The sequence below is a fragment of the Gossypium arboreum genome, chromosome 6 (assembly GCF_025698485.1).
Source record: "Gossypium arboreum isolate Shixiya-1 chromosome 6, ASM2569848v2, whole genome shotgun sequence".
Lineage (NCBI taxonomy): Eukaryota > Viridiplantae > Streptophyta > Magnoliopsida > Malvales > Malvaceae > Gossypium > Gossypium arboreum.
The window spans coordinates 8,593,494-8,611,572 of NC_069075.1; the positions used below are offsets into that span (position 1 = coordinate 8,593,494).

At 36.6% G+C, this 18,079-nt stretch overlaps 1 long non-coding RNA gene and 1 other non-coding gene across 2 annotated transcripts; both read right to left on the minus strand.

Annotated features, from left to right (window-relative positions):
* Positions 1 to 1,605: 1,605 nt before the first annotated feature.
* On the minus strand, positions 1,606 to 2,744 carry LOC128293953 (uncharacterized). The gene is made up of 2 exons (XR_008284113.1): positions 2,614 to 2,744; positions 1,606 to 2,451 (listed from the first exon to the last, which is right to left on the minus strand). It is a non-coding gene; the product is annotated as an uncharacterized LOC128293953 (long non-coding RNA).
* A 6,712-nt stretch (positions 2,745 to 9,456) lies between these two features.
* Positions 9,457 to 9,562, minus strand: LOC128294834 (small nucleolar RNA R71). Its single transcript, XR_008285141.1, has one exon. It is a non-coding gene; the product is annotated as a small nucleolar RNA R71 (small nucleolar RNA).
* Positions 9,563 to 18,079: the final 8,517 nt, after the last annotated feature.

Here is an 18,079-nt window from a genome sequence, read left to right on the forward strand (position 1 = left end):
GGCTATTAATGATGAGCTTCAGGCCTTAATTCGGAATCGCACATGGGATTTAGTTTCAGTACCGGTGAATCAATCTTTAGTCGGTTGCAAATGGTTGTTTAAAATCAAGAGAAATTTTGATGGTAGTGTAGCACGTAATAAGGTTCGCTTGGTTGCTCAAGGATTTTCTCAAGCAGCAGGACTGGATTATCACGAGACTTTTAGCCCAGTTGTCAAAATCAATACTGTACGCTTGATACTTGCATTAGCTGTGTCACGAAAATGAAAGCTTCGACAGGTTGATGTGAACAACGCATTTTTGAATGGAGATTTAGTTGAGGATATTTACATGAAGCAGCCTCCTGGGTTTGAAGTTGTTGATGAGCATGGTCAATCTTTGGCCTGTCGATTAAATAAGGCTATATATGGTCTTAAACAAGCTCCAAGGGCTTGGTTTGAAAATCTGAGGAACTTTTTGGTGAATCAATTGCATTTTACGCCTTCTAGGGTAGATGCTTCTTTATTTTACAAACATACAGATGCTGGAAGTGTTTACTTTCTTGTCTATGTTGATGATATCATTGTTACAGGTGGAGATTGTGATGAAATAGATGATGTTATTTCTTGTCTTGATCGTCAATTTTCTCTTAAAGACTTAGGGGAGCTCAGTTTCTTTCTTGGTCTCGAAGTGGTCAGACATCAAGACCGTATGCATGTTTCTCGTAAAAGTATGCTCGTGAGTTATCGAACGTGCTAACATGTGAATGCTAAGTCTGTGGATACTCCTATGATAAGTTCACCAACTCTTACATCTTTGACCGGAGTGCCGTTGTCCGATGGTACTCTATATCGACTGTGTTGTAGGCGCTTTGTAATACTTATGTTTAACTCGCCCCGATTTATCTTTTGCGTTAATAAAGTGAGTCAATATATGCATCAACCTCATGATGTTCATTGGACAGCTGTGAAACGTATCTTGAGATATGTTAAGGGTACGATTGAGCATGGGTTGTTATTTCAAGCCTCTGGTTTGAGCTTAACTGGCTTTAGTGATGCTGATTGGGCAAGCTCACTTGAAGATCGTAAGTCTACTTCCGGATTTTGTATATACTTAGGGGATAATCTTGTAGGATGGATGTCAAAGAAACAGAGTGTTGTCTCCCGGTCTACTACGGAAGCTGAATATCGAAGTTTAGCTAATGCAACATCTGAAATGGTGTGGTTTCAATCTCTGTTGACTGAGATAGGCTTTACGCCTAGTGGTATTCCGATCATTTGGTGTGATAATACTAGTGCCGTTTCTTTAGCGGCTAATCCTGTACTGCATGCTAAAGTGAAACATGTGGAGTTGGATATTCACTTTGTTCGTGAGAAGGTTTTGAGTAATCAGCTCTGTGTGAATTTTGTTCCTGGACGCGATCAGGTGGCAGATGTGTTGACTAAACCATTGACGGTTGAGATTTTTCACCGTCGCGATCGCTTGAATGTGGTTTCTGCGAGTTGTTTATTTTCAGATACTGGAGAGGGAATGTTATTGTAATTATATTAGTTAGTTAGTATTTTGTTATAGTCAGTTGCTAATCTGTTATAAAGCATACTGTTATATAAGGCATTACGACTACTGTATTCGGTACCTTGATTGAAATACATGAAGGATTATATGCAACTAAAACAAAAAATATGTTGCTACAAAATGCATAATTGCTAACATGTATTTCATTCGAAAATATTACAGCAGTATAGTTGGCCAATTTTCAACACCCTCATTGATTGAATCGAAAAGTTTGCCAAAAGAAGCATGACGTAAACCATGAGTGTCGGCGTTTTGGAAAACACATGTTGGAACAACCATACAAAGGTTAACGTCATGTCTTGTTGGATTTTAGATATGACGACCATCAAGTCTTCGGAATAAAAACCTTCCCTAATAATCAGTGTGTAGTTTGAATCTCTCTGATTATGAAAAGTAATGAAGAAATGGCATTTTTAACCGAGGAATATGCAAATTCACTTGCGTTATCAATGAAACTATCCAATTTCCACCCTTGTTTTCTCTTTATGAACCTTAGCGAATGTTGGATCCCCATGTTGTTTGCTTTCTGTTCGATGGTGAACCTTCGAATCTTGTCTCTCTCGGGCCAATCTCAGGATAAATTCCAAGCGATGTGGGATCGAGGAACTCAACCTTTAATGGTAAAAGATGCTTTGAAGGATTTGATTCTATGCTCTTGTGAACACCATTTTCATGGGGGAAGCTATTAAAGCTTGAGCAACAATAAGCCCTCAACTTTCTCGAGTTAAAGCGTGATGAACGATAAAGGAAACCATAGGCCAAAAATTGGCTGCACTTAACTGGATTGGCAGATCTTATAGATGAGATTAAAGAGGTTGAATTTTGTGGGGTTTTGAATATTGACTTCTGCAGATTCTCTACGTGTAAACTTTAGTTCCATAGTTTAAACAGGCCTCAATCTGTTAAAAAAAACTCCATATTATATGATCTAAAATTCGAAACCGGATATTAGAAAATCAAATTCAAAAGTAACGTAAAAGCAAATATGTTAAAATATCAAATGAAACCCCGACATTAAACCGGAAGCAATTTTCATGGAGTAAAAGAAATTGAATACTTACATAGAATGTGAATATTTTTGTAGGAGAATTAAAAAATATAGAAGAATGAAAATATAAAATTTGGGCTCAAATCAAATGAGTTTAGTCTTCATTTTGAGTTTTTGGAGAGGCTTATAAATGTTAAAACACACACACACAAAAAAAAAAAACATTTTCACATGTTATTCATAGTATGGATTGTTCCATATCAATGATTTCAATGGTCAATATAGAGCCACCGTGTAATGACTATTTTGCTGAAAAATGATAAAATTTAATAACAAGATAAAGCAAATGACCAAATTAGAAAACTAGTTTTTTTTTAATAAAAAAATAGTATGATACAGAAATAGAACCTAAAAATAGAAAAAGAAGCAACTTGGGAACGTTGAAAAGGATATTCATAACAATTCTTGAAAAGAAATTTTATTAACAAGAAAATTAGATGACATAATTTACCAGACACAGGTTGATGTTTGGTTCATATAGACATTAGATTAGTCTAAAAATAGTTAGATATGATTACATTATGAATAATGATATTATAAACATGTCGAGCTTTATATTAGACAAATTATTTATTTGTTAAAAATTTTATAAATATAGAATAATTTAGACATTGTTTTGATCGATGGTGGTATTATCTTTGGAGTTTATTATCGCTCGTTTTTTTTTTCTCATCAATTTTTTTCTCATTTACTTTATGTGTTTTCTCTTTTCTTTTTTCTTTTAATTTGTAGATATATCTTGTGTATATCTTTGATATCTTCACAAGTTGTGATGGATAGATGACGATACTTGTCGCCACTGAAACTCCACCGACTATCAGCAGTTTCTCTTGAAAAGTGGGTGACTCTTCATCGAGTTCTTAATCTATTTATAATTTGAGAGTTTTTTAAAATAATAAATGATTTTACGAATTGGTTTGGACCTGTGTTATTTTAAGTTTTTTTTTTGTTTTCTATTGTAAAATAAACCTTCACTTTTAGAAATTTTTATCTGCTCTTGTAGCACATTTTTTAGTCTTGCTTTTGCAAGTAATTTTATGGATGGTTTTGTCTTCTCTAGTTTGGTAGATGTTCAATTCTTTTGTCAATTTTTTCTCACCGCTTTGGACCATCCGAGGCTGATTTCTTATCGTATTAAGTGCTTGCAATCACTATAAATATGTCGTGCTTACAATAAATCCAAATATGTTGTGCTTGAATTGTGATAGAATCAATTGTCAACGTGTCATAATGTTCTATTAATGTTAAGGTTGAAGCCTTTGTTGTATTGACGGAGCTTGTCCTTTAATACCTACGATGAATGTTTCTTGTTCCTCTTCCTCAAATTATATGGTCTCATTTATGAAATGAATTAAAGAAGTTCTCTTTAAAAAAATAATTTAAACGGATTTAATAACACGAAGAAAAATATATTATTACGAGAAAAATATAAAAACCATGAAAAAAGGAAAAAAAATTAGGACATTTCTATAATTAACAAAAAGTTACATGTTAGCAGCTCTTCAACATATCCATGCTAATCTTTCGAGATTTTGATAGAACAAGTATTTGTTGTTTGGGTGTCCTTAAAACATGATTTTGAAGTGTGACAACGGGGTCGTGTTTATAGTAATTATGGATAAAAATAGTTGTGATAAAGTAAATAATGAAAATTGTGATAGTATTTCTTTTTTTTTATCACTTAAATTCATTTTGTCTATAAAAAATTATAAAAATTTATAGAAAAATGTGAAGAATACTTTATGAAATTATTTTTTCACAAAATATAAAAACAATAACATAACCTTTCATTAGGGGTAATGAAGGGACGAGGTCTTTCTCCATCATAAACTTCTTATAATGGACCACAAAACAACCTTGTGAATCCAAGCTCAACCCCTTATACCTAATCACTCAGGACAAACTCAAACTATTACCCAAATGAAAATAGGAGAAACCAAAGCTAGTAGAAATATTAGGGCCATAAATGGATGAATCTCGACTTCTTTGAGTTGAAGAAAGAGACGCCAATTATCTTTTGTGGTTGAAAAGCCAAGACTTACAAAGTGAAAAGGTCAAATAGTGGGAACTAGAGAAGGAATAACCACCAACACCTCATGCAAGTGTCACGGGCTGTATAAGGGAGCCTGTAACCATGACACACATGAATTGTCCATCTTGTTCGCGAGGGATTACATGACCTAACATGACTGACTTGTGGCTTGGAGAGATTAAAAGTCAATCTACATAGTATGGAAAGTATGAGTAGTAAAATTAGAAGATTTGATTATGTAAATTTTAGGAGATCTGATTTGTAGATTGCTTTTAATAATTTGTACCATTTGATCTGGGGGAGCTCAATTATAAATAGAGGCCTCTTCTCCTCATTTGTGATCACATTATTCTTGAGTAATAGAATTATTTGAGAGCATTCACTCAAACTCTTTATGCTTTTATGTTTTTGTTCTTTCAAGCTTTTTTCTCTTTTGAGTTGCCTCCACTTTGTTTTCAGTGCCTTAAGATAATTTCTGTCAAGAATTCTCATTTTGTGAGAGTTAGACTAACTTAGGCACATTTGAAGTGAAGAAATCGCCTAAGGCAGCACAGATTGCGAGACTAAAGTTCTAGCTCCATGACAATTGGTATCCGAGCTAAGGTTTTGAAGAATTGAGATGTCGAAAAGGTAGTCAATCATGTTCAGCCAACAGATACCTGTGGAAGGGCCAAGAGAGCAAGCCGATCGAGGGACATGTTGTCGACTTGGAAGGACAAATAGTTACTCTCGAGAAACCCATGGGGGACATGAGGAAGATACTTGAGAAAATTGAGGGAGGGCTCATTGATGGGTTGGATTTAAAAAAGGATCAGCTTAAGGACTATGTGTTGGAATTTCTCAATTCCACTGAAAACAAGCTAACTGGAAGGGATGATACTTTTGAGGCTACCTGACGGCCTTGAAGGAAGAGATTGCGGAGCTCAAGGGTGAGCTCACAATCTATAAGGCTGCTCTAGGTGGTGTTTTCTATGGCACCCAAGCCCAAAGTGGATATCTTGAAGACGAAAAAATTTAAAGGGAAAAGTTCCGCAAAAGACATGAACAACTTCTTGTGGGAATAGAGCAATACTTCTATGCTAAAGGCATTATGGATGATGGTACTAAGTTAAACATTGTTGCTATGTATTTTGCTGATGTTGCTTTGTTATAGTGGAGTCGTAGGTATATGGATGAGAAACATGGTAGAGCTGCAATTGGGACTTAGGAGGAGTTCCAAAAGGAATTCAATGCACAGTTTTACTTGGAGTATGTCGAGGATGAGGTTCAAGTAAAGTTGTGTTGACTTATGCAACAAGGCACAATTAGGAAGTATGTGTGAGAGTTCAGTGAACTCATACTCTAGATTTCAGATATGGGTAAGAAGGAGGCATTCTTCTCCTTTATGGATGGATTGATATAGGTGTGTCAGATTTATTCATGTCCAAAGAGATAGCTTGAGAACTTGGTCTCAAGGTTGAGAAGGAATCGGGTTGCATTAATACGGTGAATTTGAAACGTGTTGCAATAGAGGGTGTAGCAAAAAGAGTAGAACTCCAACTTGACAATTTGATTGATAAGGAGACTATTAATGTAATACCACTTGATGACTATGAATTTTTAGTTGGATTAAGTTTTCTTTATCAGATTAAGGTGTGTCACTTTTCTTTTGCCGATTGCATGTTGATCTTAGATTCACATCAACAATGTTTTGTACCAATGAAATATGACGGTGGTATGGAATCTTAGACACTATAGATGATCCAATCTGTTAAGGGGGTACATAGAGATGAAGTCTCTTACTTAGCAATCTTGAAAGTCGAAGAAGTCATTAAACCCATTGGTGAGATTCCAAAGGAAGTAGTATAGTTGCTACAGTCTTTTTGAGATGTGATGCCTGCTGAGTTGCCCAAGAAGTTACCATCGAAGAGAGAGGTGGATCACAGGACCGAGTTGATACCCAACATGGAGCTGTCAGCTAGGGCCCTATATTGGATGTGTCTGCCAGAATTATAAGAGTTATGAAAATAGTTGAAGGAGCTTTTAGATGTTAGGTTTTAGATGTTGGATTAATTAGGCCATCTAAATCTCCATTCGACGTGCCGATATTGTTTCAGAAGAAGCACGATAGGTCATTGAGATTGTGCATTGATTATCAAGCATTGAACAAAATCATTGTCAAGAATAAGTGCCAAATTCCACTCATTACAGACCTATTTGATCAACTTGATCGTGCGAGATGATTTACCAAGTTGGATTTGTAATCTGGATACCATCAAGTCAAAATAGAATAAGGGGATGAGCTAAAGACCGCATATGTAACTTGTTATGTCTCGTATGAGTTTCTTATGATACCCTTCTGATTGATGAATGCTTCAATTACATTCTGTACCTAAATGAATAAAGTACTCCAACCCTTTCTAGACCATTTTATGGTTATTTATCTTTACGACATTGTGGTATACAACAAGTCACTTGAGGAACATGTAGAACATTTGAGGGAAGTGTTTCAAACCTTGTGGGAAAATGAGCTTTACGTCAAAAAGGAGAAATGCTCATTTTCTCAACGTGAGGTACCATTTTTAGGCTATGTTGTGGGAGGTGGCAAAATTTGGACAGATGAAGGAAAAATTCGGGTTATTGTTGATTGGGAGTCACCAACCAAGGTAATAGAGTTGCGGTCTTTTCTTGAGTTGGCAAATTATTACCGACGCTTCATTGAAGGCTACTCCAAAATTACTGCACCATTAATAGACTTGTTGAAGAAGGGCAATGTGTGAGATTGGGATTGATAAACCATAATATATACATATTTTTACCCCATGCTTGGCATATTTATGGATGATTTTTCCTTGGTTTCATTGAATTTGATGCTCCTAATCCTTTAATTTCATGTTTTATACTCAGGAAAGATTAGGATAGCAAAAAGAGTGAGAAACGGGCTAAAAACGAAAAATTAGGCCTAAATCAGTGTTTCACAAGGCCTAGGCACTTCCACATGGGTGATCCACATGCCCGTGTGTGACACACGGGTAGGCCACACGCCCGTGTGTCATGGCCGTGTTGACATTAATCCAAGTCAGAATTGCACATGGCCTGAGAACCTTCACACGGGTATGGCACACGGCTATGTCCCTGTTGAGCGCAAGTTTAGTTCTACTCAGAAAAGGCTAATTTTGGGCTATTTTGGGTATTTGAAAGTCTATATAAACACCCTAGAAGAGGATTAGGGGGTACGGAGAGTTGAAGGCAGAAAATACTTAAGGACAGCCATCAGAATCACCTCAGAAGCAGGATCTACATCAAGACTGAAGAATTTTATCCAATTTCCTAGAAGTCCTTTGAGTTTCTTTATGTTTTGTTGTTTTCCAAACTTTGAGATGTTTTCCATTATTATTATGAACTAAACTCCCTAAATACCTAAGGGAGATAAAACCTAAGACGGATCTTATTATTATTTGAGTTATATGATAAATACTTTTTCTTATTCTTAATTGTGAATTTAACTCTTGCTTTAATATTCTAGGATATTAATTCAAGTTTCTGATGTGCTTATTCAGTGGAGCAAAAGTCCCTGTTTAAGAGTAGATCATTCATAATTAAGCGGAGTTGCATGCAATCCTAGAGAGAGGATGACATAAATTTGCCGAATTAGAGTCAAATCTAATAAGGGAATCCATAGATTGAGTTAATGCGACAATACTGGTTTTAATTAGAAAGAGATTTCAATTAATCAACCTAGAGTCAGTTGTTTTTAGTCTCGAGAGAGATATTAACATAAATCAGGGATTTCTACGGATTAAGTCAAGTGAATAAATCGTCTAACTCAAAGGTAATAAGTGGAGTCCAGGTGGATTCTTCCTTGGGTATTGTCTTCTCTATCGGTTTTCTAAAAAGTATTTTTCAACCTTAATCTCTGTCGTAATCTTAGTTAATTAGATAATTAGTTTTGGATAAAACATTCTCTTAAATTTTAGGCTAGATAATAATAAGATAGTAATTACTAGTACTTTTAGTCCTCGTGGATATGATATTTTTGGTCTCACCATAACTATACTACTGTTCGATAGGTGCGCTTGCCTTAGTCTAATTTTGTTAGTTAGTTTTACGACCATCAAGTTTTTGAAGTCGTTACCGGGGACTAAGATATTAGAAACGCTTAATTTTTATTACTTTAGCCATTTTTTATTTTTATTGCAATTTAATTTTGTTTTTATTTACTAAATTTTATTTTCTTTACTTCTGGCAGGTTTTTATAGTTTATGATTAGAAGAAACCCGTCAGGACCTCTACTTTTTGACAGTGAGATTGAAAGCACAGCTCGTAGAAACTGAAAAGAAATAAGGCGAAGCCTACAATACATAAAGGAAGGGCAAGAGGATGATATTCACACTACAACTGAGAAGATGGCTGATAATCAGAATAATCCACTACCTCCTGTGGTTGCTACAAATCCAGTAAATCAGAATCTTGCTCCTCGTACTATGTATGATTATGCTAAACCTACTTTAACAGGAACTGATTCGAGTATAGTTAGGCCTACTGTTGCTGCAAATAATTTTGAACTGAAACCTAACACGATCCAAATGATACAACAGTTTGTTCAGTTTGATGGTTTGCAGGACGAGGATCCAAACACTAAATTAGCAAATTTTTTGAAATTCTGTGACACCTTTTAGATCAATGGCATTTCTGATGATGCCATTCGCCTTCGGTTGTTTCCCTTTTCATTAAGGAATAAAGCTAAATAGTGGTTGAACTCGTTACCTCGAGGGTCAATCACCACTTGGGAATAAACGACTGAAAAATTTTTGCTTAAATATTTTTTGCCGGTTAAAACGGCTAAATTACAGAATGATATCTCTTCTTTTGTGCAGATGGATTTAGAAACACTTTATGATGCATGAGAGAGATACAAAGATCTATTGAGAAGGTGTCATCACCATGGATTACCCTTTTGGCTACAAGTTCAAACTTTCCACAACGGGTTAAATCCCTCGATTAGACAAATAATCGATGCAGCTGCTGGTGGAACTATCAATAACCAAACACCTGAAGAAGCTTATGAGTTCATAGAAGAGATGTCACTGAATAATTATCAGTGGCAAGTCATGAGGACAAAGCTGACAAAAGCAGTCGGTGTTTTTAACGTTGATTCGGTTGCTATGCTTTCTAATAAGGTAGAACTTTTGAATAAAAAAATTGATGGTTTGCTTGGTTCTACGCAGGTACATCCAGTAATGCAATGCGATGCAAGTGGAGGTGGATTAAACAATTCAGAATATCTACCCTATGGCCCCAACATGGAGAACGAGCAATTGAACTATATGGATAATAATCCTTGACCTTAAAAAAATCTTTATAGTAACACTTACAATGCAGGTTGGAGGAACCACCCAAATTTCTCATGGGGAGGCTAAGGAAATCAAAGACTACCAACCCCTCCAGGCTTGCAACAATAGCCTTACCAGCCAGAGAAAAAGCCCAACCTTGAGGAGATGATAACAAAATTTATCTCAGTAGCGGAGACTCATTTTCAGAATACTGAAACTGCACTTAAAAATCAGCAAGCATCAATTCAAGGGCTGGAGAATCAAATAGGACACCAAAAGAGCATGTGAAAGCAGTTACATTAAGTAGTGGGAAGGTGTTAGCTGAATTTGAAAAGAAGTTACAACTAGAACTTGATAGAAAAGAAGGTGAGGAGGAGAACCCGAAAACAATGAAAAACCGGTGTTGAGGAAATATAAACCACCAATCTCATACCCAACAAAGTTGAAGAAAGACCGCATGGATGTACAATTCGGTAAATTTCTTTAACTTTTTAAACAATTACATATTAATGTACCTTTTGTTGAAGCTATCTCGCAGATGCCTACATATGCAAAATTTTTAAAGGAGCTTCTATCAAATAAAAGGAAGTTTGAAGACTTTTCTACAGTGGAACTCAACGAGGAATGCTCGGCCATACTCCAAAATCAACTGCCAACCAAATTGAAAGATTCAGGAAGTTTTACTATTCCCTACTTAATTGGTAGTTTGAATGTTGAGAAGGCACTAGCTGATTTAGGCACTAGCATTAATTTGATGCCATATAAAATGTTCAAGCAACTTGGTCTTGGGTAACCGAAACCTACTAGGATGAGTATTCAACTAGCTGATAGATCTGTTAAATATCCTAGGGGTGTTATAGAGGACGTGCTTGTAAAAGTAGATAAATTTATATTCCCTGTTGATTTTGTTGTGCTTGACATGGATGAGGATGTTGAGGTGCCTTTAATTTTAGGTCGTCCATTTTTAGCCACTGCTAGGGCTGTTATTGATGTTGGTGATGGTAAACTTGTGCTTAGAGTAGGTGGCGAAGAGATTATTTTTAAAATTTATGATGCCATGAAATTTTCTAGGGAACAGGATGATTCATGTTATTTTATTGACTCTATTGATCATGCTACTCAATACTCTTTACAGAAAATCATACATAAGGACACGTTGGAACTGTGTCTTACCTAATGAGAGGAGGTAATTGACGATGACTTTGAGATAGGTAGGATAAAAGTTTAACTAAATTCCAATGAGCCTTCATTGAGATAGAAGAGCTACGAGGGTATTGAGGTAAATAATGAATTAAAATTAAAACCCTTTGTTAAAGAACCGCCTAAATTGGAATTAAAGCAATTACCAGATCACCTAGAATACGCGTTTCTTGGAGATAATTCCACATTACCAGTAATTATTGCTTCAGATTTACAGCCAACCAAAAAAAAAGAGTTACTCAAAGTATTAAAGGAGCATAAAAGATTCATAGCTTGGAAGATTTCTGACATAAGAGGGATTAACCCTTCTTTTTGCATACATAAAATTTTAATTGAAGATGAATTCAAACCCTGTGTGCAAGCTCAAAGACGGTTGAATCCTAACATGAAAGAAGTCATAAAATCCGAGGTAATTAAACTTCTAGATGCTGGAATTATTTATCCTATTTCTGATAGTTCCTAGGTGAGTCTTGTGCAGGTTGTTCCTAAGAAAGGATGCATGGCTGTCGTGGCCAATGAGAAGAATGAATTAATCCCTACACGAACAGTCACGGGATGGAGAGTCTGCATTAATTATAGGAAATTGAACGATGTATAAGAAAAGATCATTTTCCCCTACCATTCATTGATCAGATGTTGGAAAGATTATCTGGACATATGTATTATTGCTTTCTAGATGGACTCTCCGGTTATTTCCAAATCCCAATAACTCCTGAGGACTAAGAGAAAACGACATTTACATGTCCATACGGTACGTTTGCTTATCGACGAATGCCTTTTGGATTATGTAATACTCCTTCTAATTTTCAGCGATGCATATTGGTCATTTTTGATGAACTCGTGGAAGACATTATGGAGATATTTATGGATGACTTCTCGGTATTCGGTTACTCTTTCCATCTTTGCCTTAAAAATTTAAAACGAGTTTTAATTAGATGTGAGGAAACAAATCTTGTACTGAATTGGGAAAAATGTCACTTCATGGTTAGTGAAGGAATCGTGTTAGGCCATAAAATTTCTAGTAAATGAATCGAGGTTGATAAAGCAAAAGTTGAAACTATTGAGAAACTACCTCCCCCTAATTCAGTTAAGGCTATTCGTAGTTTTTTAGGTCATGCTGGATTTTATAGAAGATTTATTAAAGACTTGTCTAAAATAGCTAAGCCTTTAACGAATTTTCTAGAAAAAGACGTACATTTCAATTTCAGTCAGGATTGTTTAAAAGCGTTCAATACTCTTAAGGATAAATTAATTAATGCTGTGATTGTAGTTGCACCTGATTAGAATTTACCTCTTGAACTAATGTGTGATGCGAGTGATTTTACAGTAGGAGCGGTTCTTGTACAGCGAAAAGACAAGCATTTTCAGCCGATTTATTATGCTAGCAAAACATTGACTGCTGCACAAGAAAACTATACGATGACTGAGAAAGAATTGTTGGCTTTGGTTTTTGCATTCGATAAATTTAGACCATAACTAATATTATCTAAAGTTGACATTTACACTGACCATTCAGTTATTTGATACCTCCTTACTAAAACAGATGCAAAACCTCGACTAATAAGATGGATTTTATTGTTGTAGGAATTCGATTTAGAAATTCAAGATAAGACAGGAACAGAAAATCTTGCAGCAGATCATCTATTCAGATTAGAAAACCCACATCTCAATAAACTGAAAGAACATGAGATAAATGACTCATTCCCTGAAGAACAACTTTTTGCTATCTCTGACTCTGAGGAACCTTGGTTTGCAGATATTGCAAATTTTTTAGCCGTTAACATTATACCAAAAGGGTTGACACATCAGTAAAAGAAGCGATTCTTTACTGATGTGAAAAACTATTTTTGGGAAGAACCTTTTTTTTTCGTATATGTACAGATCAAGTAATTCGAATATGCGTTACAAAGATAGAAGCGATTAAAATTTTGGAGCATTGTCACCCAGGACCGACTGGGAGACATTACAGTGGAACCAGGACCGTACATAAAACACTCGAATTAGGTTTCTACTGGCCCACACTATTCAAAGATGCCAACAGGTATATTGCTACTTGCGATAAATGCCAACGAACAGGTAATATCTCTAAACGTGATGAGATGCCCCAAACGTACATGCTCTCATGTGAAATATTTGATGTATGGGGTATTGATTTCATGGGTCCATTCCCTAGCTTATTTGGGAGATTATACGTCTAAATGGGTGGAAGCCTAAGCCTTACCTAATAATGATGCTAGAGTAGTAGTGAAGTTCCTTAAGAAACTTTTCTCTCGATTTGGAACTCCTAGAGTAATCATCAGTGATAGGGGCACTCATTTCTGTAATACTTAATTTGATAAAACCCTTAAGAAATATGAAGTTTACCATAGAACAGCTACCCCTTACCATCCTCAAACTAGTAGACAAGTTGAAGTTGCTAACCGAGAACTTAAACGCATTCTAGAAAAGACTGTAGAGTCAAATAGGAAGCATTGGGCAAAGAAAATAGATGATGCTTTATGAGCCTATAGAACCGCTTTTAAGACTCCCATAGGAACATCCCTTTACAGACTTGTTTATGGGAATAGTTGTCATTTACCGTTTGAAGTGGAACATAAAGCATTCTAGGCTATAAAATTTCTAAACTTTGATCCCAAACTCACAGGTGAAAGGAGATCGATACAGTTGAACAAGTTAGATGAATGGCGAGCTAATGCCTATGAGAATTCAGAAATATACAAGGAAGCAACAAAGCGCCGCTATGATGCTCATTAAAAGCAAAACAAGCAATTTGAAGTTGGAGATCTTGTCCTGTTATACAACTCAAGGCTCAAATTGTTCATTGGGAAGCTTAAATCACGATGGTCAGGTCCATTTGTAGTCCAAACCGTCTTTCCATATGGCACAGTAGAGATAAGTCACCTAACCCAAAACATTTTCAAGATAAATAGACATCGGCTTAAACTTTATAACGGTAAGGATTTCAAAGATAAAGGAGAGGAGCTACGGCTCCGCGAAACTGAATAAACATACCTACCAGGTAAAGTCAAGCTTAGACTCTAAATAAGCACTTCTCGGTAGGCAACCCGAGCACTAACCCCACTAAATAACTTAGTTATTTTTCTTTTTACCTTATAATCTGACTGCAGGTATTTTCGGCACACACGGCCTGTCACACGGTCATGCTTTAGACCGTGGGTTCCCCACGGGTAGTAGACACGGGTGTGGCCCTGGCCGTGTTAAAATAGGACAAACATTTTTCCTAAGACAGGATGACACACGGGCTGCGATAAATAGCCATGGCCGTGCAACATGGTCGTGTGCACCACATGGTTAAGGGACACATGTGTGTCCCAGACCGTGGTAAAACTGCATCTTAATTTCTAAAAAAATTAGCAGAGACACGGCCTACGATAAGTTACCACGGCCGTGCGAGGCGCCCGTGAGAGTCACACGGCCTATCACATGGGGGTGCTTGAGGCCGTGTGAGAACTTGCCCAAAATTGAAACGATAAACGAAGTCAGAATAGAACATGGGCGTAAGCCAGAGCGGTGCTTAAATACCGTGCGTAATCTTGATTAATTGACACGGGCGTGTTGGACTTACTACGGGCGTGGGCGAAACAAAGGGAGCATCACATAGCCGTGCATTGTGGCCGTGTGGGCCACACGGCCTAGACACATGGGTGTTTCCACGGGCTGTGTGCAACATTGACTTAAATCATCAGTTGATAAGCACAACTCATGAACACAGGCATGAGAGAAGCGAACGAATGTGTACACAGTCATGCGATGCGGCTGTGCGTACCACATGGCCTGGGAACATGGGCGTGTCGAAGGGCTCATGTGCGAACCTGACTACGATTTCACGAAAAACACGGGCTAAGAGCATACCACACGGGTGTGGAACACGGTCGTGTGGCCCAAAACGGGGCTTACACGACCGTGGCCCCCAATTTAATCCCCCATTAACCCTAATTTTTTATTTTTTCCTTCCTATTTCACTATTCATCATCTTCCCCAACCAGCCACCCTCTCCCTCTATTTTTCCCCCTCTTCCCCCTTATTCCTTTTTCTTCCTCCTTTCCCCTTCCCCCTCATTTTTCTTTCTCCCTTCACAATAACCACCGCAACATTCTGACACCTGTGCCTTCCTCCGCTCACCACTGTCGGCCCGTACTACCTTCGACCCGTATCACCACCATCGGTTACATTTTCCTCACCCATCCCTTCTTCATCATTATTATTTTACTTTTATTATAGTTATCATTGTTATTATTAATACTATTTATCTTTTTATTATTTCTTATTATATTATGTTTATTATTTGATTTCATTGCTTTACTTACTTCACATCTAAATGTTTATTGAATTTGGACCTGCTGATTATTGATTTGGTTTGATGATATTCTTCTTTTGGTGGTTTTCTATATAATTATTGTATTTTGATTCTCATATTTATTCATTTTTTATTTATATACTTATTCATGATTATTATTAGTTTTAATTTAGCTTATTAGGTTTATGTTGGGTAGTGGCATACTGTTTAAATATCTTTAATTTGTCTAAGTTGTTGAGCCAAATCAAGTTAATTATCTGGCTTTTTGTGTTGATGTGCTCAATTTGATTCATTTAATCTCTTTATTGTAGGCACACTATGACAAACACTAGAAGCAAAAAAACTTCCGTCCCCGCCTCTAAGAAGTGAAAAAGAGCGGCATCCTCCTTGGGTCTTACCACTGAGATACGACATCCATTCCTTCAATTTCCACCAAGGCCCTAGGAGGAATTATTTCAGATTCTACATGCCCGACCCCTAGGTGTAGGCTGTTGCATCGATTGGACCACACTAGAGCAAGTCCATCTAGCTGATTCGGTTCGGGCCCTTCTAGCCGCCACTCCATAAGACCGATTCTTTGGTATCATTGATAAAACGTAATTTATACATATTTTCCCTTATGTTTAACACATTTTATAGATGATTTTCCATTAGAATTGGTGAATTCGAGGCTCCTAATCCTTTAATTTCATGTTTTACACTTAGGAGAGTATAGGAGAGCGAAAGGAACGAGAAACGGGCCAAAAACGGAGAAAATGGGCTAAAGTACGAAATCAACATGGCCTTGACCTCCTCACATGGGCAGACCACACGGCCGTGTCAATCTAGCAAAATTAGAGCACGACTCACACGGGCATAGCACACGCCTGTGCCATTCTAATAGGTTAGAACACGGCCTGAAGTAATCGTACAATGGCGTGTCCCTGTCGAGCCCAAGTTAAGTCCAATTCAGAAAAGGCCACTTTTGAGGGCTTCTAGGTATTCCAAAGCCTATAAATACACCTTAGAAGAGGAGAAATAGTGAGACGGAGAAGGGGTAAGGAATTACCCCAAGGAAGCCGATTGATCCATCTTAGAAGCTGGATTCATCATCAAGACTGAAGTTCTCTCCTCAATTTCCCTTCAGGAGTTTTGGGTTTTCTTTATGTTTTGTATTCTTTATTCTTCTGAGATGTTTTCTTATTTAGTTATGAACTAAATTCCCTAAATACCTAAGGGGAATGAAACTTAATACGAATCTTGTTATTATTTTTTGAATCGTATGATAAATATTTAACTTGTTCTTAATTATGTGTTCTTAATTCTTATTTTGATATCCCAGGATACTGATTCAAGATATGCTCTTATTCAGAGGAGGAATAGACCCTGTCTAAGAGTACTTTTGTCATAATTAAGCGGAGCTGATTGCACGCCTAGAAATAGGGTGACAAGATTTTGTCGAATTAGGGTGAAACCTAATAAGGGGATCCATAGATCGAGTTAATGCAACCTTAGAGTGTTAATTAGAGAAAAGTCTCGGTTATTCAATCTAGGGATTAGACGTTATTAGTCTTGAATAGGGATAATAATATAACTTAGGGATCTCTATAGAACAAGTTGAATGAATAAATCGTCCGATTCGGAGCCAGAATAACAAGTAAAGTCTAGGTGAATTTTTTCCTTAGGTATTATCTCAAGTCAATCGATTTTTCCAAAAGTAATTCCCTAATTCTTTTCTCTGTGCGTTCTTAGTTTAGATAATTAGTTAATTAAAACAAAACCCTATTATTCTTAGGCTAGATAATAAAAAGACAAGTCATTACTAGAACTTTTAGTTCTTTTGGGTTCGACAATCCGGTCTTGCTAAAACTATACTACTGTTCGATAGGTACACTTGCCTATATCGCGATAATAGTTAGTTCAAAAACGAGTAATTATAAATATTTAAAACCTATCATGAAACCTCACGATCAAGTTTTTGGTGTCGTTGCCGGGGAACTAAAATATTAGGAACGCTCAATTTTTATTACTTTAGCCATTTATTTTTCTTGTAATTTAATTTAATTTAATTATTATTATTTATTAATTTACTCTTTCCTTCTCTTGGCAGGTTTTTATAGTTTATGACTAGAAGGAACCCATTAGGACCATTACTTTTTGACGGAAATCGATTGCACAGTTCGTAGAAACCAAAGAGAAATAAGGCGAAGCTTAAGATACATAGAGAACGAGCAAGAAGACGATACCCAACCTCCAACCGAAGAGATGGCTGAAAACGAAGGCAATCAGCTACCTCCTGCAATTGCGGCTAATCAAAATCCTGCTCCACGTACTATGTATGACTATGCTAAACCTTCTTTAACAGGAACTGAATCTAGCATAGTTAGACTTGCTGTAGCTGTAAATACTTTTGAACTAAAACCTAACACAATTCAAATGATACAACAGTTTGTTCAGTTTGATGGTTTGCAGGATGAAGATCCCAACGCTCACTTAGCAAACTTTCTGGAATTTTGCGATATATTTAAAATCAATGGCATTTTTTATGATGCCGTTCGTCTTCGGTTATTTCTTTTTTCACTGAGAAACAAAGCTAAACAATGGTTGAACTCATTACCACGAGGGTCTATCACTACTT